This window comes from Erinaceus europaeus, chromosome 1 (assembly GCF_950295315.1).
Source record: "Erinaceus europaeus chromosome 1, mEriEur2.1, whole genome shotgun sequence".
In the NCBI taxonomy this organism is placed as follows: domain Eukaryota; kingdom Metazoa; phylum Chordata; class Mammalia; order Eulipotyphla; family Erinaceidae; genus Erinaceus; species Erinaceus europaeus.
In genome coordinates this window covers 44,995,014-45,017,014 of record NC_080162.1, presented here as the reverse complement: position 1 = coordinate 45,017,014, position 22,001 = coordinate 44,995,014, and the positions used below count along the sequence as shown (strand labels likewise).

Below are 22,001 nucleotides of genomic sequence, written 5' to 3'. Positions count from 1 at the left end.
GGTGAATTCAACACTGTATCCACATTTTTTTTTTTGCCTCCATTATATGTAGATAAATAACTCAATGTTTGGTGATCGTGCTGATTTGTTTAAAAACAGTTGCAGCTAGTAAAAAAAAAATAGCTAAAGTTAAGGTTGGAGACAATATAATTGTGATCTTTCTTTTTCCTCCAGTGGCTGTCTGAGGTGTTTCAGCATAAATAATAAATGTGCTTAATTAACAAAAACTAGCCAAACAAAAGAAGTCACTCCACCCAAACTTCAACTTTAAATTCTGATTTACAATCACTGATGATATCTTTTTCTTCCTGCCTTTGCTGTAAACTTTAATTTTTTAACTGTAACCTAAACCACTTTTTCAAGCAAATCATTTATCTTAAATACCTACTCATAATAGCCTGGTTATTTGGGTGATGGATGTGTTATAATCGAGCAAGCCAGCCTGCAGACTTGGATACTAGCATTTTCAACCTCCACACTTGAAAAACCAATGAAAGGTGATTTTCATGAGATGAGCCAACCTGCAAGGCCTGGGAAGTGATGCTCTCAACTCTGACTGTATACTTGGAAAAACTACAAGTGATTCACTTGAGAGAAGCTCAGCCAACAACACTACCTCCTCTCCCACCTTACCCCATCCACCCCCATGGACACTTGCAAGAAAGAATTAAAAGGACCTGCTGGGTGTGGAAGTAGACACTTGTAAAAAAAGAATTAAAAGGTCCTCCCAGTTGGAGCGCCAACACGCCAACCTCTGCACCTGAAGATAATGAAGTAATATACATAGAACTTGGAATAGACTTGCATGACAAGAAGCAGAGACCAGGAAACCTTTACAAGGGGACAAAAAAAGGACACAGCTGGATGGGGAGAGGCAGATTTAGTTTGGAATGTCCTTCCTCTACAAGGTATGTCTTAAAAAAAAACAAACCTATTTTCTAGTTTTTTAAAATAAAGTATTTCTCCTAGTAGAAATGAAATTGTGGGGTTGTTATAATCCAGGGACAGGTGAAACCAGTAATACATGTATTTTAGGCTCTATTTTGTGTTGCATCAGAAAATGAACTAGTTATCTTTTGGAATTTATTTTAACATGCATTATCTAAGAAACCACAGATGAGAATGCTATAGGGATACATATGATTTAGATAAATAGGGTAGATTTAGAAGACTGTAGCTCAAGTTTAGGGTTTAGTCATTTTTATTAGGTTGTTGGGTAAGAATATAAAAGAAGGCCAGCAGAGGGCTTGTTAATACCCCTTGGAATTTTTGCTTGATATTTTGCCTGGAATAGAGGTAATTTTAGCTTAGAATCTTTTGAATACTTTACAAGTAATAGAAACCAAGTGGGAAAAGCATGCTTTATATTTTAATGCTGACATCCTTGTAGAAAGAAAAATTAAAGATTCAGACTACTTGGCTGTGATTCAGTATCTAAACACTTTCTGGTGTTTTTCAGAAATCCAGGGAGACCCATAAATGCCTCTGTGCTGGAGGTGCCCATTGTCGCTGTACACTTAAGCCAGTTTATCAAACTAACGAGTTCAAGAGTGATGCTATTTCTAGGTTCAATTCCATGAGGGAGGGACAAGAGAAAACAAAACCAAAATTCAGACAGAAGAGTAATCCTAAGGGCCAGCCAGATAGAAGATTTACTAACATATAGACAACAAATCTTACCTAGAATAATGGTCTTTGTGAAGATTTTGCTCTGTACATCCAACGCTGCTGGCTCAAGTTCACACATTATAGAGAGAGCTATGGTTTTTACATTGGGTGATGCTTACTGATCGACTTAAAAATTAATACTGTACAGTTTTCTTCCATGAACATAATATTTGCAAATAACTGTGTAGTGACTAGAATGTATTTTCCACTTGCTAGATGTCATTTACAAAATTAACAGAAAGGGAAGGAGGTTTTAACATATACTTAGTGGAACTTTTCTTTGAACAATGGGTATGGTTGGGGGGAAAATAATGAGCTGTTGGAAGAGTCATGACACATTCTTCTATGTTTTTCTGTACAAACATTTGCCATGACTTTTATGAGAACCCAATAGTGTATTTCTATATAATTTGTGTCATCCAAACAACCTCTTTATTAAAGCATGAGCTAAATCACCATACCTGATATATGAAATATAGTAAGAACATTGATATCTCTAGGTTTGCCTGCCCTGTCCCATGACCTCTTATGTGCTAGAAAAGAAAAAGCTTTACTAAAAGTAGAAAATATAAGGGGCCAGGCAGTGGGGTGCCTGGTAGTGTGTACATGTTACAATGTGCAGGGAACCTGTTTCAAGTCCCCAGTCCCCAACTGCCAGGAGAAGGCTTCATGAAAGGGATGATCTCACTCATAGACAGAAGTTGAAAAACAATATCAGAAGGGAAAACGCCAAGAATTTGGACTGCAGTTGGTGTATTGCACCAAAAAGGAAAAGATTCTGGGGTAGGGGTTGGGGAGGGTTCAGGTCCTGGAACATGATGGCAGAGGAAGACCTAGTGGAGGTTGAATTGTTAATGTGGAAAACTGGGAAATGTTACACATGTACAAACTATTGTATTTTACTGTTGACTGTAAACCATTAGTCCTCAAATAAAGAAATTAAAAAAAGAAGACTTCCTGAACAGTTAAACGGTGCAGCAGGTCTCTCTCTTCCCCTTCCCTCTCAGTTTATCTCATCCCCTATCCAAAAAGTGAATAAATAAAAAAATAAAAAAATAACTTGTTGATCTTTTAAAAAAAGGAAATATAGGGTCAGGCAGTAGTGCATCTGGTAGAGTGTATATATTACAATGCACAAGGACCTGGATTCAAGCATTCTTTCTCCTTCTCTATCTCCTCCTCCCTTTCAAATTTCTCTCTGTCTCTATCTAGTTGGAAATATTAAAAAGAAAAAAAAATGAAAACAACAGATACTGCAGTGTGGAGGCAGGGATATCCTATCCCAAATATACGTCCCCCAGCATCCCTTTTTTCACCCCCTTTTAAGTCTTCAGGTATTTTAACAGCTTAGCGTATTCAGGCAAGTCCATTCCATGTTCCTATGCAAATATATATATATATATATATATATATAATTTTATTTTGCCTCCAGGGTTATTGCTGGGGCTCAGCGCCTGCACCATGAATCCACTGCTCCTGGAGGCCATTTTTTCCCCCTTTTGTTGCCCTTGTTGTTGTAGCCTCCTTGTGGCTATTATTGCTGTTGTTGATGTCCTTCCTTGTTGGATAGGACAGAGAGAAACGGAGAGAGGAGGGGAAGACAGAGAGGGGGAGAGAAAGGCAGACACCTGCAGACCTGCTTAACTGACTGTGAAGCGATTCCCCTGCAGGTGGGGAGCCAGGGTCTCCAACGGGGATCCTTACTCTGGTCCTTTCGCTTTGTCCTTGCGCTTTGAGCCACCTGCGCTTAGCCCTCTGCGCTACTGCCCTGACTCCCGCAAATATTTTTTCATTGTTTTCAGGTGTGGAGGTTGGAACTGGAAATGGCCAGTTCCCAGGGGTGTTGTTAGGCAGGCTCCTTTAATGTGAATGACCTATTGTTTTTCCAGGTATGTAGGTGGGACTGGAAAGACCAGTTTCCAGACCTTTAGGCTGAGGAGAGGGCCTTTTAAATTGTCTCACTTGATTACAATTCTAGCCACATAATCAGCAATTTTCCTTTTCTGTCTTAAAAGACATGATCATCTGACTGTGTCGTCAGTAATCTCATCCACTCCTGACCTTGCTATCCAGTTTCACTTGCTTTGACGATGGACATGGTTTATATTTATACAATTTACACAATATAGCAGTTAATAGCCATGTGGGCTATTGAGTTAGTGTGACGGAGAAACTGTATTTATAATTTACTGAGTTACATTTTTTTCAAATGTGAGGAACAAGAGCAGCAGCTTACCACATACAATGTTTATTATTTTTTATTTTATGCAGTGCTGAGGGTAAAGCCAGCTCTTCAAGCAGGTTAAGGCATGTGTTCTATCACTTCACCTTCCTAGACACTAATGATAACTTAAAGGGAAATAGTCAGATCTGATTCATGGTTACTGTATTGAACAGACAAGCTCCAGAGTAAGAATAGGTTAGTTATTTAAAAGAAAGAAAGAAAGAAAGAAAGAAAGACCAATGAATATATAAAAGAAAATAAACTCTATTTTGTGTGACCGACAGAATTTAAATTAGTCACCCTGTAGCATATGAGGTGTTATCTTATTTTTGTGATTCCAGTGGAAGTACATAAGTCAGATCAAGGGCCATGATGCTGGGTCAGAAATGAGGAGCAGAGAAGGATAAGAGCAACTCCTAGGAGTAAGAAAGAAAGGTTAAAGTGGATTTAAAGTGAATTTCTCTCTCTCTCTCTCTTTTTTTTTTTTCAAAATTAGGAGTCACTCTCTGCCCTAACCTGGATTACAGGTTCTATTCTTCTACTGTAGGTTCTATTATTCTATTCTATTCTCCTCTGACACCATCTTCTCAGATAACATTTCTAGTCAACCTTCATGTTAGCTATCAAGTTCAAGCAAATATTACTAAAGACCTGGGCTCCTAGAGACATAAAGTAGACATTCTAGCTTCTTCCAGTCGTAGAATCTTATTCTCATTGGCCTTACTCCTACTCTTTGATTCCTGTTTATTAAATGTTTTGTCCTGATTTATATATTATTGCCTTTCATCCACTAAGTTACTGATGCTACTATGATTCCATCATGACTTCCCTGGGCAGATGACCTCACCAACATGTCCCAGAACCTCACCTCTCAAGAGCCCTGCCTCACTAGGGAAAGGTAGAAACAGGCTGGCATTATGTATTGCAGTTTATTATTGTTATTATTATTATTATTATTAATTTTACAAGAGCACTGCTCAGCTCTGGTTTATGGTAGTGTAGGGGATTGAACCTGGGACACATGCCTCAGGCATGGGAGTCTGTTTGCATAACCATTATGCTATCTACCCCTGCCTGTGTAGTTTATTATTTTTTGTTGAGAGGGAGAGGGGGAGGGAAAGGGAGAGGGAAAGAGAGAACAAGTGAGCAGAGTACCTCTCTTTCATTGCAAGTAGTACCAGGGATTGAACTTGGGACCTCAGACATGCAAAGCATTCACTCTAAATACTGTGCCACTTCCCAGGCACCTAGAGGGTATATTTAAACTGGAAGAGTCTGAGAGTTCCTAATTGACAAGACTTTTATTTCCCCTTCACTCTTTTGATCCAGGTATCTGAGAGCAGAATTTGATAAGTTGTAAAGTCTAAAGTTAAATTTTCTTTGCGATCTGAACATAGCGTGCCAAATATTTTAAAATCTCAATTATAATAATTGCATACCTATTTGTGCAATTATTCAATTAATGTACTTCTTGCTTCCTGGATGGCAACCTCCCCAAAGAGGGGGCAGGAGTTGTGCTTCATTTCCTACTGTTTGATAAGAGACCAGGTAGAGTGCTTGGCATGAGGGCATGTGCTGCTTGGTATTTACTTTTCCGATAAACAAGGGGATTGTCTAGCAATCAGCATCAAGTTGAAGCAATAGCAGTTTCAACTTTCTGTTTCCATATAGTCAAGAATCCCTAAATAGAGTGACTGAGATGTGTTGCTTGCTATGTGCCACTGTGATAGAGACTGCTGGATTCATTTATGATCCTGACAAATAGAAATTCTTTAATAGGTTAAGAGGAATAGCTGCTTCATTACTAAATATATAAATTATCAGATTTAATTTACCTAAAATACTTTAAATAGAGGCCTACAGAATAGTTCTCTTGGATAATACAGTGTTTTGACATGTGCACAACCTAGGCTTCAGCCTGGTCCCTATTGCATGGGGGAAATTTTAGTGTCTGTTCTCTCTCTGTCTCTCTCTGGGCCTCTCTGTCTCTACCTGAAAAAGTCATCCCAGTATGGTGATCTGCTGGAGACAATTAAAAGAAAAAAAACTATAAATATCTGATTTCCAGTATTGCCCAGATAGTCCAGTTTCCCCAAACTTTATCAAGACTTTTTTGACATGGATATATAAGATGTACACTATTATTTATTTTTTGTTAAGCTCATTAAAATAGAAATGCCACTATATATACATATATATATTTTATATTTATTTATTTTCCTTTTTGTTGCCCTTGTTTTTCATTGTTGTTGTAGTTATTATTATTGTTGTTATTGATATTGTTGTTGTACAGGAGGGAAAGAAATGTAGAGAGGAGGGGAAGACAGAGAGGGGGAGAGAAAGACAGACACCTGCAGACCTGCTTCACCGCCTGTGAAGTGACTCCCCTGTAGGTAGGGAGCTGGGGGGCTCGAACTGGTAGCCTTCCGCTGGTCCTTGTGCTTTGTGCCATGTACACTTAACCCGCTGTGCTACCGCCTGACCCCCAAGAAATACCACTTTTAGCAACTTTTTGACATGAATGTCAGTGGTCAAATTTCCTTCATACATGGTAAAATGGACATATAACTATTGCTGTTTGAGTATGTACAGATATCAAATGCTTTATGACTGAAGTGATATTTAGGGTTTGTGCCCATTTGTTATATATGAGAGACTGGGGCATATCTATGCTTAGAACTGTGTATCCCACCTACAAAAGACAGGTGGTAGCTAACTAGAATGACTTACTGATCCTGATACTGGTTTGCCCAGGAATTTTCATTTCAATCCCCAATCCTAGAAATTCTGTCAGTTCTGGGCAAACCAGAACAGTTGGTCACACTCTTGTTGCCTGGTACAATCATAACTTAAAGTCACTATTTCTAATGTTCTGAGACATGGCCAGACTATTTTTTCACAGAGACTGAACCAATTCGCTTCTCTACCAGCCGTGTAAAGGTTTCCTTGTCTCCTGCATTCTTACCAGTGCTTGTTGTTTCTGTCCTTTCTGATGTATGATATTTTCACAGGTGTGAAGTAGTATCTCACCTATTACTATTACTATTACTATTACTACTCCTGAATGGCCTTCCTTTTTCCTCTTCTGAGTCCTGATGAAGTTGGAGTTCAGGGCCCTCTGGTCATCTTCCCACTATCATTTCTCCTCCACTGGGAATATCGACCAAAATTCTCTATTGGGTGCAGAAGGTGGAAGGTCTGGCTTCTGTAATTGCTTCTTTGCAGGACATGGGCTTTGGCAGGACCATATGTATCCCCAACACTACTACATTTCTTTCTTTCTTTTTCTTTCTTTCTCTCTTTCTCTTTTTCTTTCTATCTCTATTTCTTTTTAAAATTTTTTAGAATATTTATTTATTCCTTTTTTGTTGCCCTTGTTCTTTTATTATTGTAGTTATTATTGTTGTTATTATTGATGTCATCATTGTTGGATAGGACAGAGAGAAATGGAGAGAGGAGGGGAAGACAGAGAGGGGGAGAGAAAGACACCTGCAGACCTGCTTCACCACTTGTGAAGTGACTCCCCTGCAGGTGGGGAGCCGGGGGCTCAAACTGGGATCCTTATGCTGGTCCTTGTGCTTGGTGCCTCATGGGCTTAACCCGCTGCTCTACCGCCTGACTCCCTCTCTCTCTCTCTTTCTTTCTTCATCTCCTCCCTATTTTTTTTAAAGTTATCTTTATTTATTTGATAGAGACAGCCAGAAATCAAAGGGAAGGGGGTATTAAGAGGAAGAGACACAGAGAGATACCTGCAGCCCTGCTTCCCCCCTGCAGGTGGTGACCAGGGGCTCAAACCCTTGCACATGGTAACATGTGTGCTTAACCAGGTGCCACCACCTAGCCCCTCCTCCCAGTCTGTTTCTATCTTTCCCTTGTGAGATAGGGCTCTGGAGACTTGAGGTTAGGGACACATTGGTGAGATGGTCTCCTCAGGAAAGTCAATTAGGATTGATTCAATTAGGATTGAAAGTCAATTAGGATTGAAAGTCAATTAGGATTGAATCTTAATGGCACCTGCAACTTACTGACTGAAAAGTGGTAAGATATAAATCAAGACAAAATGATTAATGAATAGGAATAAAAAAGTAGGAATAGAGTCAATGAGAGCAGGGATCTTAGGGTATAAAAAAGTGAGGAAATCTATTTTAGTTATGTTCCTAGGGGTCTATGACTTTTGTAGTTTTTGCTTGAGTTTGATAGTTAACGTGGATGTGGACAAAAATATTGTCTAGGAAGATGGTGTCAGAGTTTAGAATATAGCTAGAAAGTTGGATTAGGGCATAAAGTAGCTCCTATCTTGAAGAAAATCTATGAGTGATATTAACTGTTTACCCTATCAACCTGATCCAAGGATCATATATATTCACACTTAACACAGGAACCTGTATAACCTCTGAGTCCCTGTCCGTCTGAGATCATTGTCACAGCTGGGAACATTGTAGGATGCACTCCTTTCCGGGCCAACATTCCATGAGTGGCATGGTAGGATGACTCAGCCTCCCTTCGGAGAATGGGGCAGTTCATACCATTCCTGCTTTATAGGGAGGACAAGTTCCTGGAGTGGCCCACGAAGGGGCTTATTATGACGTTCCTGATGGAAGCGATCAGTGATGGTTAAGAGAGGGATCTATTAGAGGTCCAAACCCATTATATCTCTGTGGGGATACAAAGATTCCATAACTAGGGCCCCAGAGGATGAGGTGGTCTGGTACTGACCAAAAAGGCCATTATTAAGTGAACCAGTCTCTTGCCCTTATCCAGTTTTTTGCTGCCCGTTCTTTATCTGACAAGCCTAGACTTTTTCCCAGTTGTTAAAGTGTTGTCATTTGTTGTATCCAAATTAGTATTAGGTTTATGAGATCTGCCTTCTTTAAGCCTTTCTACTAAACTGCCAAACTTATTAGGTCTAAGTCTAATTGGTTAGAAAATTTATTATGCCATTTTTAGGCCCTTTTACTAGGATCCCAGGTTTATTAGGTCTAAGTCTAATCGTGGAAGGCAATTAAGCACTTTTACTTTGAGTTATATAATTGCCCCTTGCTTATGGATCTATGTGCGCTTGTACCCTGTGCCTTAGCCTGTATCTAGTATCTGTAACTTTGTTACATAATGTGCCATTTGGAATGGAACTAGATAGTCTCTTGTGTTAGGAAAGATCTCACCAGATTAGAGGAGTTGGGAGGTTGACATCTCAGTCTTAATGTCTCTGGTGACAATCTGCAGTAATAAGTCAGTAACAGCAAAGCAGCATGGCAGCAATGGTAGCATTGATTTAGTTGAGGTTGAAACAGGCAGTATGATGGCAAGGGATCAGAGGGAAGAAACATCAAGAAATATGGGCATAGTCCTAGGGATTCCAGAACCAGAAGAAATAAGGATCTTAAAGAAAATCGGAAGGGTTCCTTGTACTTTAAAGTAGCTCTAGTTAATTATTATAATCAAGTTAGTTGTGTCCATTTCTTCTAAGTTGTCAAATTTATTTCCATATAGATGTCCAGAATAGCTTACAGGATCCTTTGTATCTTTGCCTTGTCTGTTATAATATCTCCTCTCTCATTTCTGAGTGATTTTACCTTAGATTTCTCTCTTTTTATTTATTTATTTATTTATTTATTTTTATTTAAGAAAGGAGACATTAACAAAACCATAGAATAAGAGGGGTACAATTCCGCAAAATTCCCATAACCCGATCTCCATATCCCATCCCCTCTCCTGATAGCCTTCCCATTCTCTATCTCTCTGGGAGTATGGATCCAGGGTCGTTGTGGCTTGCATAGGGTGGAAGGTCTGGCTTCTGTAATTGCTTCCTCTCTTTTTCTGTTGGTGAGCGTAGCTAGTGATTTATCTATTTTATTTATCTTTTCAAAGGAACAGCACTTGATTTCATTAATCTTCCTATTGGTCTTTTTGTTTTCTATTTCATTGAAGTCTGCTCTGACTTTAATAATTTCCTGTCTCCTGCTGATTATTGGGTCTCTACGTTGCTCTGTTTCTAGTTGGTTCAGTTAGGTTGCTAGATTGTTTATTAGCAAGTTCTCTTCCTTATTAATATTGCTATGAACTTCCCTCTTAGGACTGCTTTTGTTGCATCCCATAAGGTCTGATAGTTGATTTCTTAATTTTGATTGGTATCGAAGTAATTCTTTTTTTTTTTTTTTCTCCAGGGTTATTGCTGGGGCTCGGTGCCTGCACTACGAATCTGCTGCTCCTGGAGGCCATTTTTTACCCTTGTTGCCCTTGTTGTCTATCGTTGTTTTTGTTAATATTATTGCTGTTGTTGTTGTTGGATAGGACAGAGAGAAATGGAGAGAGGAAGGGAAGACAGAGGGGGTAGAGAAAGATAAGACATCTACAGACCTGCTTCAATGCCCAATGAAGCGACTCCCTTGAAGCGACTCCCTTGCAGGTGGGGAGCCAGGGGCTTGAATTGGGGTCCTTACACCGATCCTTGTACTTTGCGCCATGTGTGCTTAACCTGCTGCGCTACCACCCGGCCCCGAGGTAATTCTTAATTTCCTTTTCAATCTCTTCAGTGACCTATGCATTGTTCAGAAGCATGTTGTTTTGTCTCCAGACTTTGGGGCAGTTTCTTTTCGTTTTGTGGTTGATTTCTAGCTTCATACCATCATAGTCTGAGAAGATGCATTTTATGACTTTAATATTTACATATAAATGTAGGCTGTCTTTTTGGCCTAGCATATGGCCAATCCCTTTGAATGTGCCATGTGTACCATGTTCCATGGGATGGAAAGTGCTACATATATATGTATATGTATTTGTATCTGTATCTGTATATGCTAGGCCCATTTCATCCATGGTTTTATTTAAGATCACTATTTCCCTATTGCTTTTATTGTTCAGATGATCTGTCTCTTGCTGTGAACGGTGCATTAATATCTCCTATCTTTGTTGTGTTGCTGTCAATGTCTATCTTAAGTTCAGTAAGTATTTGTTAATATATTTGGGTGCATCTGAGTTTGGGGCACATATATATTTATAATGGTTATGTCTTGTTGAATTAAACCTTTGCCCATTATGTAGTATCCCTTTCAGTCTCTGCTTACTTTCTTTACCTGAAAGTCTTTTTATTTATTTATTTTTCTGAGAACAGAATAGTCATCCCTGCCCAAGCTGGGTCACATGCTTGGCAAAGCAAGCACTCTCCAGATGAAATATCCTGTTGCCTCCAACTTCATTTTCTTTTCTTTTTTTTAAATTTTATTATTATTTTAAAGCCTCTTTTTATTTATTTATTTTTTACATTTATATTCCCTTTTGTTGCCCTTTTTAATTGTTGTTGTAGTTGTTAGACAGGACAGAGAGAAATGGAGAGAGGAAGGGAAGACAGGGGGGAGAGGAAAATAGACACCTGCAGACCTGCTTCACCGCCTGTGAAGCGACTCCCCTGCAGGTGGGGAGCCGGTGCCTCAAACCAGGATCCTTACGCAGGTCCTTGCGCTTTGCGCTTAACCCACTGCGCTACCGCCCGACTCCCTATTTTCTTTTAGTTTTTAAATCTTTTTTGAGAGAGATGCAGAGACAGAGAGAGAGAGAAACACCAGAGCATTGCTCTGCTCTGATTTATGGTCATGGGGGGATTGATCCTGGGACTTTGGAGAGTTTGCTGAGAGTCTGTTTGCATAACCATTATGCTATTTTCCCCTACCCCAACTTTATTTTTTAATGGCTAGTTTTTCTGTATGGCGTGTGATCTTTGTTTTTCTTTTCTTTTAATTTTTTATTGTCTTCATTTATTTACTGGATAGAGACAGCTAGAAATTGAGAGGAAGGGGGAGATAGAGAGGAGAGAGACAGAGAGACATTGCTTCACCACAAGCGAAGCTTTCTTTCTGTAGGTGGGGCCTGGGGCTTGAACCTAGGTCCTTCCACATTGTGACATATGTGCTCAACCGGATGCTCCACCACCCACTCTCATCTTTATTTTTCTTTATTTAAATAACTAATAAATAGATATGAAGACAAACATTAAATAATAGGACAGGTGGGGTTGTTAGGTTGGTAAAATTATAAAGGTAAGATACTGAGTAAAATAAATTGTAAATGCTTCCTTATTTAAAAAATCATTTTTCGGGAGTCGGGCGGTAGTGCAGCGGGTTAAGCGCAAGTGGTGCGAAGCGCAAGGTTCGCATAAGGATCTGAGTTCGAGCCCCCGGCTCCCCACCTGCAGGGGAGTAGCTTCACAGGCAGTGAAGCAGGTCTGCAGGCGTCTATCTTTCTCTTCCTCCTCTGTCTTCCCCTTCCCTCTCCATTTCTCTCTGTCCTAACAACAACGACATCAGTAGCAACAACAATATAACTACAACAATAATAAAAAAACAACAAGGGCAACAAAAGGGAAAATAAATAAATACTAAAAAAAAATTCATGTTTTATTGAGAAACTCCTTTTTAAATCTTTTTTGGTCATATGTTATGCTTTCTCAGTGTAATAGGATTTAAAATAGTTTCCTCTTCACTTGTGTGGTATGCTTTTTGTGGTATGTGGTGTATAAAGAGAGACGAAATATGTTAATGAGTGAAGATTGCTAATCTCAGGTACTTTTCTGAAATATGCTGGCGTCGCCTTTCACCGCACCTTCCATTCTGACTCAAGGGAGTTGAATTTAGTTGTCATCATTGTCAGTATGAGGTCCCAAGAAGGCAAGAGCAGATTTGTAAATCTGCCCAAAGAAGAGAAATGGGGGTGGGTGGGCAATCGTGCCCCATTGAATACTCATTTGAAATCATGTTGTGTTCAAAGATTTCTAGACAAAGGAGGTTGCTCTACATGGAAAAGCTGATTGTAGTTTTGAGTCTTTATGTGCTTTGAGAAGAAACTGATAAAGACGAGCCAACTGCATTTAATTTAGTTGAAGAAATATTAAAGGATTCATTGATTTTGACAAAGAACGCTGTGATTTGAAGCAATGTTTTCTAACAGTTTGTTTTATCCGTAGCAGATCTGAGATTGAACATTTTCTGGAAATAGGTTATTTCCCGAGTAGTTTGTGTATGCACTATATGCCACTAGAGGGCGATATTTAGTTGTATATCTAAGGTTTTCTCAAAAAATAATAAAAAATGATGAGAGGACTATGAATTCTGATACAATTCTTGTTGAGCATGTTATGAAATTTTCTCCAAGACACTGCTTTGTTTTCAGCATATATGTGTGAAATTCCACTTTAAGAAGTATAATATGATCCTGTATCTTTCAATATGTTTAAAATCCCAGTGGTATTATGCTACAGTAGAAGCAAAAGACATAAGTTTAAATTATTGTAGCCCCATAGGTCTTTTGACTATTGTTTCTCTCACTATATGTTACTGTACAAAGAAAATTTAATGTAAATACCAATATTGTCTGTTTAGATCTGTTGTGAGAAGACAAGGAGATGTAGTGTGGTCTGTGTGGGTGATTCTGTCTGTGTTTCCAGAGTAATTTTGTTATCTAAGCTAATTTCCTGGTTGTGTTTTAAATTTGATTTTCAGGATTTCTGTCCATTTGGTTCATACTGTCTTAGGTCTATGATAATCACAGCTCTTTATTATTATTTTTATTCTGACTCTTTAAGATTCTCTCTCTACTGTCTCTTTTGCTTCAGAATCTGTGTTTTGTGAAATGCTGTTGATATTGGGACCACACTGATGTATACCACAACTAAAAAGAAGTAACAACTTTCCCCCAGATTTTCAGACAGAAAATTTAATCAGTAGGATTTTTCCCCCAATTTAAGACATTTCATTGTATTATATCAAAACAATGGTTATAATTTAAGACTGTACTTTTAAACATGATATTGACATAATGCAGATATGTAAGTGGATCTGAAAAAATCTCAGGGAGTGTTTAGGCTATAGGAAAAGTTAAAAAAAAACTATATGGACATCAAAGACATAGAACCAAAGACATCTTCTGCAGGGGTGTTTGAAAGATTTTAAATATTGGGTTCCACTTCATTTTCTGGTTATATAAACATAAGTGAAACAAATGAAAGCCCATTTTTACAGACTGAAGAATACTCTACAATAGTTACAAAGAGGGGACAGATCTACCCATACTGAAATGGGAGATTGCCAAGAAGAGACACATTATTGACTAGAAAAGGTGATGCCAACAATAGGCTGTGGTTCTGTTAGGTGCCCCACTAGGGAAAGAGAGAGACAGGCTGGGAGTATGGATCGACCTGTCAATGCCCATGTTCAGCATGGAAGCAATTACAGAAGCCAGACCTTCCACCTTCTGCATCCCATAATGACCTTGGGTCCATACTCTCAGAGAGACTAAGAAAGCTATCAGAGGATGGGATGGGATACAGAGTTCTGGTGGTGAGAATTGTACCTCTCTTAATCTGTGGTCTTGTCATTGTTTACATTTTATAAATAAAAAAAAATTAAATTTCTTTCTTCTTTTTTTTTTTTTTTTTTGCCTCCAGGGTTATCGCTGGGGCTTGGTGCCAGCACTACAAATCCACTGCTCCTGGAGGCTATTTTTCCCATTTTGTTGCTCTTGTTGTGGTTGTTACTGTTATTGTTGTTGTTACAGCTGTTGTTGTTGTATAGGACAGACAGAAATTGAGAGGGGAGGAGAAGACAGAGAGCGGGAGAGGAATATAGACACCTGCAGACCTGATTCACCACTTGTGAAGCGACTCCCCTGCAGGTAGGGAGCCAGGGGAATCCTAAGCTGGTCCTTGCACTTTCTGTTATTGCAGGGGGAAAGGGGTTGGTTAAAGGGAAAAGAAAGATAGGGGAGGAAGAGTAGGGGCGAGATTGGAGAGAGAGAATGAGAGAAAGTGAATAGTGGGATGTCACTCAGTCATGGAAGAGCAGGGAAAACTGAAGTGGAGTGGCATCTTTTTTTGGTTTTTGACAAGTGAGCAGTGATATGCAATGATCCACCAGTGATGATGAAGGCATGGAGAAAGATACCTGGGGTAGACAGAACAGGATGAGTTATTATTTATAACACAAAAATGGATACATGTCCAAGAAACTGTTTAGAAAACATGAAATGCTTCAAAACCTCACAAATTCAACCTCTCCAAGGCAGTTTGAGATTGCCTAATGTTGACATACTTCTTTTAAGTGTTTTATAGCAGTGGGTCCAATTGTCCTAGGTCTTGGACCATCAAAATGATTAACTCAGTTGACAGGAGTCACAGTTCTCTACAGAAAGTGTGATGTCCTGTTAAAATCACTAACCAACCACTGACACGATGAAATTTCATTCTCCTTCCTCTGGCTGAGTATTTGAGATAAACAACTGACTGATCACCATTTCTGGAAAGCAGCAACCAGAGTTGGAAAGAGAAAGTTAAACAAGTTAAATCAGCCTATCAAAACACATTCACATCCTTCCACACTTGTCAAGATATCAGTCAACACCACTGGGAGACTTCTCCACAGGACTCAGTGCAGGATTGGCAGTAAGGGATGATTGGAAGAATTCTAGGTAAAAAAAAATCTTTTGTTCATTGATTAAGCAACATCTTTTGTAGGACCAGTCACCTTCCTCTCTCCCTCTCCCTCTCCTTCTCCCCCCCTTCTCTCTTTCTGTCCTCCCCTTCAAGATTTATTTTATGAGAGAAACAGGATGAGGTGGGAAGCAGCACCCAACTCAGGGTGAACTCAGGATGCCATACTTGTTGTAAGTTCATTATTGCTGCACCCCTGCTTGGGCTAAAACTATTAAACTTTTAAAAAATATTAAATTATGCCCATTGTATTTTATTTATACTTCAGTCTTTGTTATACAATATAGTAATATTTAAAAAGTGAAAAAAATATGGGGTTGGGCGGTAGCGCAGCAGGTTAAGCGCACGTGGCACAAATCGCAAAGACCAGCATAAGGATCCCGGTTCAAGCCCCCAGCACCCCACCTGCAGGGGAGTAGCTTCACAGGCAGTGAAGCAGGTCTGCAGGTGCCTATCTCTCTCTCCCCCTCTCTGTCTTCCCCTCCTCTCTCGATTTATCTCTCTGTCCTATTCAACAATGAACGACATCAACAACAACAATAATAAACACAACAAGGCTACAACAACAAGGGCAACAAAAGGGGAAAAAAATGGCCTCCAGGAGCAGTGGATTCGTGGTGCAGGCGCTGAGCCCCAGCAATAACCTTGGAGGCAAAAAAAAAGTGAAATAAATAAATAAAAACTTTTAAAATATGATGCAGAAAAAAAATTATTGCAAGCACTCAGAGGGGAACTGGGGAGATAGCATAATAGTTACGTAAAAAGACTTTTCATGCCTCAGGTCTCTTGTTCAGTCTCCAGCACCACCATAAACAGAGTTGAGCAGTGCTCTGGTTCAGAAAAATAAAAAAGGCACCCAGAAGGTAGGGGTCATGATCTTTGGGGGCTGGGCCTGAACCTGGGTCATGCACATGGTAAAGCAGCACAATATCCAAGTGAACAATTTTTCTGGCCCAGAATATTTATTTTTCAATAAATATGTGCAAATTTGTCCTCCCTGTTAGAATGGGCTGTACTCCTTGATGTAGCAAGAATAAAAAAGCAGAAGACAGGCCTTTTTTTTTTTTTAAATGAGAAACAGTTGAGAACTTTGGTTTCTACAATATATTTTAAGTGTAATTTTGAATGATGTGTGGGAACCAGCATGGTTTTGGTTTTAACAGGTGGAAGAAAGAGAACGTTCCAGAAGGCGGTCTCAGTGTGTATTTATGTATGATAGAGGTGGGGGTTGAGTAGGGTTCTACATTGCCTGACTTGAATGGAACAGATGGAACCTTCTTCTGACTTGGCATTTTAAAAATTGTAGTAGAGGCTGTGTGTGTGTGTGTGTGTGTGTGTGTGTGTGTGTGTGTGTGTGCGCTCAAATCATTTTCACATTCTTCTCAGGCATGAGAGATTTTCTGTACTCTAAGCTCCTGTCATCTGCTACAGAAGACTCACTTTCCTGGCCTCTCAGGCAACTCAGGTATAGCCAAAGCTAGACTCCCAACCCAGCCCTGAGAAGTGCAGAGTCCTGGAAGTGCAGGTGAAGCTGGTAATGTGGGTGATCCATGCTGGTGAACGGAATGAGACTTCATCCAGGTGCTGAAGTCAGCAGCTGCAGAGGTGTTAGGAGCATAACTAGGTGATGTGATTGTGGGGTCTAGAATTGGCTGGGATGTCTCCCTGGTATAGTTCTTTAGTTTCACTGTATGCATTCTTTCTGGATGAACTGTCACCATGACTGTTTCTCTGTCCTTTAGGAAGATGCCTAGACCATGTTGTTCAACTTCTCTATTCAAAACAGCCACATACAGTTTTTGTTGCTTGCAGCTTTGTTTCCTGACTTCAGGATGGGTACATCTGAGAAAGGGTAGGGGAAGAGGCTGAGGCATTCTTTACGTAATTTGACACTGCACAATTTGTATTAGGGCATTGGCTTTAATGATACAATCTGATTTCACCTTGGCTTTACCATAAAGCAATGACGGTAGGGAGAACCCCAGTCTCTGAAGGGAGGCTGGAGGTATCCTGCCCTGCCACTCGAAAAAGACTGGTCCTCAAATAAATGCAGCCTGCAATACTCCTCAGATATGACTATGAGCTATATGCTCAGACCAATAGGGACTTAGAGGTTACACAAACTCTGGTGTTAAATATAAATATATATAGGGGCCCTGGAGCAGGTGGATGGAAGTAAATAGTTCATTTTAGCCAAATAATTTTTTTTTTTTTGCAAGAATGGGAGCTACTCTCTGCCCTAATTCAACTTTCTAGCCCTTTTCTCTACTGTGACACCATTCTCTCAGATAATGTTCTTATCCAGCCTCAGACTAGCTACCAGACTCAAGCAAACTACCATAGTTGTGTGCCCCCAGGAACATGCCTAAAATGGTTTTCCTAGCTTTCTTCTACCCTAAAATCCCAAATCTCATCTGTTCTGATCCTACTTTTTGGTTCCTGTTCACTAACCGTTTTTGTCTCAACTTAGGTCATGACACCTTCCAGACACCAAGTAACAGATGTTACCATGACTCCATCCTGACTTCTCTGGACAGACGGCCTCACCAATGTGTCCTGGACCCCCGTATCTCCAGAGATTTGGTTCACTATGGAAAGATAGAAACAGGCTGGGGTTATGGATTAACCTGTCAATACCCATGCTCAGCAGAGTAGTAATTACAGAAGCCAGAACTCCTACCTTCTGCTCTCCATAAACAACCTTGATCCTCCTAGCGGGGGAGCAGTGATAGGAGGAAGATAAGAGGGCTCTGAACTCCAGCTCCATCAGCACCCAGAGAGAGAAAAGGGAAAGGAGAGGGACATATGGAAGTGGTTATGATGTTATGAGTGGCTTAGAGGGGAATAGAGGATTGAATTAGAAAAAGATCGAATCAGAAAAAGAAGGGGCAACTATGTATAAATGTGGACAGGTAGTTGCAGAGAAGATGGTTGGCCCATGTGTACAACCTTAGGGGAACTGTGGTGGATTGCAGTGGGGAGACTGAAAATTCAGAACTGTGGTGGTGGGAATGGTATGGATTCAAACCCCTGTCAACATGTAATTCCGTAATATAAAAATAAATTAAAAAAATCTAATTTCCTCAAGCATGCATAGAAGAATATAATAAGTGTATGAAGAATTATGTAGTTTCAGTAATAACAAAATTGTAAATATGACAAAATATTATTTTTGACAGATGGAAACTATTTTAAAATGTTCAATACTGGAAAGTAGGTAGTTGAAGTTCCACTGGAAGGAAATGTGGCAATAAATACCGCAATTTAATATGCTTAAATACTGACCCAGCAGTTTAACTTCTAGGAATATATCCAGGGAAGTGAACAGGCATTTTGGAAAGTCAGACATACGGAATGAATAACATCAGTTTGATTAGTGATACAGTGTTTTGTTTTGTTTTTTTTTGGGGGATGGAGTTTATAAGTGCATCCCCCTGTATACAGCCCACCCAGAAAAAATTCCAGAGATTGCTTTGTCTAAGATTTATAATCTTGAGACAGAGAAGAAAGGGAGTAAGCTGCCACTAGCTTTTTAGTAGCTTACCTGCTTGAACAAAGGGACCAATGACTGTTACCTGTCAATTAACCTGTTCATTGTGGGGTGGTACTATAAATGTAATCTCTCTTTGGGGAAACATGAAGACTAGAGTATAAATGTTCCCCACTCTTATTAAGCAATTATATTTTTGCTTTTTTAAAAAATTATTTATTTATTTATTCCCTTTTGTTGCCCTGGTTGTTTTATTGTTGGTATTGATGTCATCATTGTCGGATAGGACAGAGAGAAATGGAGAGAGGAGGGGAAGACAGAGAGGGGGAGAGAAAGATAGAAACCTGCAGACCTACTTCACTGCTTGTGAAGCAACTCCCCTGCAGGTGGGGAGCTGGGGGCTTGAACCAGGATCCTTACATCAGTCCTTGCACTTTGTACCACTTGCACTTAACCCATTGTGCTACCGCCCAACTCCCCATTTTTTCTTTTAAAATATGTGATAACTTGCATAAAACAGAATAATAACCCCAAGATGGATGTCCTACACAGTTTTTCCAGTGGGTTAGGACGATGAGTGGGAAAATTTTAGCTTTTCTTTATTATTGGACTTTCAAAAATAAACCATATTCATGAGAAACATTAACATATTTCTGTTAGAGATGAAGTTTGGTTTCATATTGTATATATTAATAATTCACACATTATGTAAATGACAATCATGCAGCAGGTATCATTTATAATGTGAATCAACAGATACAGCTTACATGATAAAAATAATTACTGGGAATCACATGAATTCTCTGATGTCCTTTCAATACCTGGTTATAAACCAAGTCCCTTCTCCACTCATATTCAGACCCTATTTTCAAACACTCTTTATTAAAATCCATTTCTCATGTTTTCATTGTAGCTTGAGTGGGAAGTTCTTTTTAGTATGCTGACTTACTGGCCAAACATGGGAGTTCCAGGTAGGTATCTGAATTAAAAAATAAGGTCATTTACAAATAGGTATCCTGAGGGGGGAATCTGAAGGAAGTTTATTAGAATCTGGTAAACTTGTATCCTAGATTTTTCTAGGTTAGGGAGCTATTTCATTTGCAGGTCAGCTACATTAAAATGAAAACTAGAGAGAGAAAAAAGAGAAAAAGCAGATAATTGATATAAGAGGATTATTCGTCTCTCTTTACATTTTTTCCCTCTGTTCAATCAGCCTGCAATTTAAAGCTAAAAATAAACCCATTTAAACTCACACTTAAAAAAGCCAGTGGGCTCTAGGAAGTAATGACAAGGAAGACTATATGTTTTGTTTCCAGAGTTTCAGTATTAAAACCTGTCCCTTCTACCTCTTTTGGCATCTATGAAATCTTACACTGAGCTGGGCACATGGAAGGTAATACTGGTTGTCCATTCAATATCTATTCTCTTTTATTCTTTGTGTCCAGAACCTCAATTTTGTTTAAACAATGGGTCCAGTTAAAAAACATGCTCCTTTTTTATTTCCCTTGCAACCAGAGGTGGCTTTCCAGCACAGCTCTAGTCAGTAAGACTAATTAAAAATAAAAACCAAAAAAAAAAAAAAAAAAACAACCTACCTTCTTAATTCATGTTATTTTGCCTTCTCCCTATTTTGCTTTTGCCTTTCATATTCTCCCCATTTGATATAAATGTTTGAGGACTGGAGGAGAAGCAGCCATTTTGTTGTCATTCAGTGCTTCATGCTGAGGGTGATGGAGGGAGAAATAGACAAGTTCTGAATTCTAGACAGTGCTATCGTCTAACTCTGAACTGTCAACATCTGAGATTCCTGTGTATAAGACAAATAAATCTGTATTTTTAAAGTTATTGGCTTGATATTTCCTGTTATTTGCAGCCAAAAGAATTCTCTTTTTTCCCAAGGAAAGAAATGAGGAAATTCACATAGCATAAAATTAGTCATCTTTAAATGCATTCAATTCAGTACATTCATAGTGTTGTAAAACTACTATATGGAGTTAGTTCTAAAACACTGTTGTCACCTATACTCCAGAGGACATTAAAATTTTATTTATTTATTTATTTATTTAAAAAAGGAGACATTAACAAAACCATAGGATGAGAGGGGTACAGCTCCACACAATTCCCACCACCAGATCTCCGTATCCCATCCCCTCCCCTGATAGCTTTCCTATTTTTAACCCTCTGGGAACATGGACTCAGGGTCATTGTGGGATGTAGAAAGTGGAAGGTCTGGCTTCTGTAATTGCCACTGAACATGGGCATTCACTGGTCGATCCATACTTCCAGCCTGCCTCTCTCTTTCCCTAGTAGGGTGGAGCTCTGGGGAAGCAGAGCTCTAGGACACATTGGTGGGGTCATCTGTTCAGGGAAGTCTGGTTGGCATCATGTTAGCATCTGGAACCTGGTGGCTGAAAAGAAAGTTAACATACAAAGCCAAACAAATTGTTGAACAATCATGGACCTAAAGGCTAGAAAAGTGCAGATGAAGTGTTGGGGGGGGGGGGTCCTCCATTTTGTAGCTAGCTAGCAGGCGTATTTTAGTTATATTTCAAAGGGCCTGTAGCTATACTAGTTTTTATTTATTTATTTTTCTCTGAGCCTGAAATCTGATATGCAGGTTGATCCAAATTATTGTCTGTGGAGGTGATGTCATGGCTGGGAAAGGGACAGAAAGCTGGATCAGAGAAGAGGGTAGCTCCCTAATATGGAGAAGGGTCACAATCAAAAAAGTGCTTACACTTATAGCACTATATTAAAACTGGGAGTCAGGATTACATAATTTTCTCAAAGCCACCCTACTTAGAACTCAGGATAGTATTTCCCCAAAGTTGGTAGTTTAATCACCACGAAGTCATTTGCCCTCTTCTGTTCCATGCTGCATCCAAAGACAGGAGTCATACCCTACCATTTTTCTTAGTGAAGAATAGACAATATGTGACTCTCTTGGGTCCCAGGCTGAAAATGCTTGTTGGATGTAGGCAAAAGGAAAAGAAGATTCCCTTGAACAGATTAATTTTTGGTCTTGGTAATGAGCTATTTTTGAGTTTGTTATAGGAACCTCTGTGAGTTATTTATTTGATTGCACATGACTCTGAAGTAAAACAGCTTTGATTTGCTTTGCTGTGACTCAGATGAACTGCATC

General features: G+C 39.3%; 1 long non-coding RNA gene across 1 annotated transcript; it reads left to right on the top strand.

Moving 5' to 3' along the window:
- Window positions 1-630: 630 nt before the first annotated feature.
- LOC132541829 (uncharacterized) lies at window positions 631-18,445 on the top strand. Its single transcript, XR_009552915.1, has 3 exons — window positions 631-908; window positions 3,940-3,969; window positions 17,839-18,445. It is a non-coding gene; the product is annotated as an uncharacterized LOC132541829 (long non-coding RNA).
- The last annotated feature ends 3,556 nt before the right edge of the window (window positions 18,446-22,001 follow it).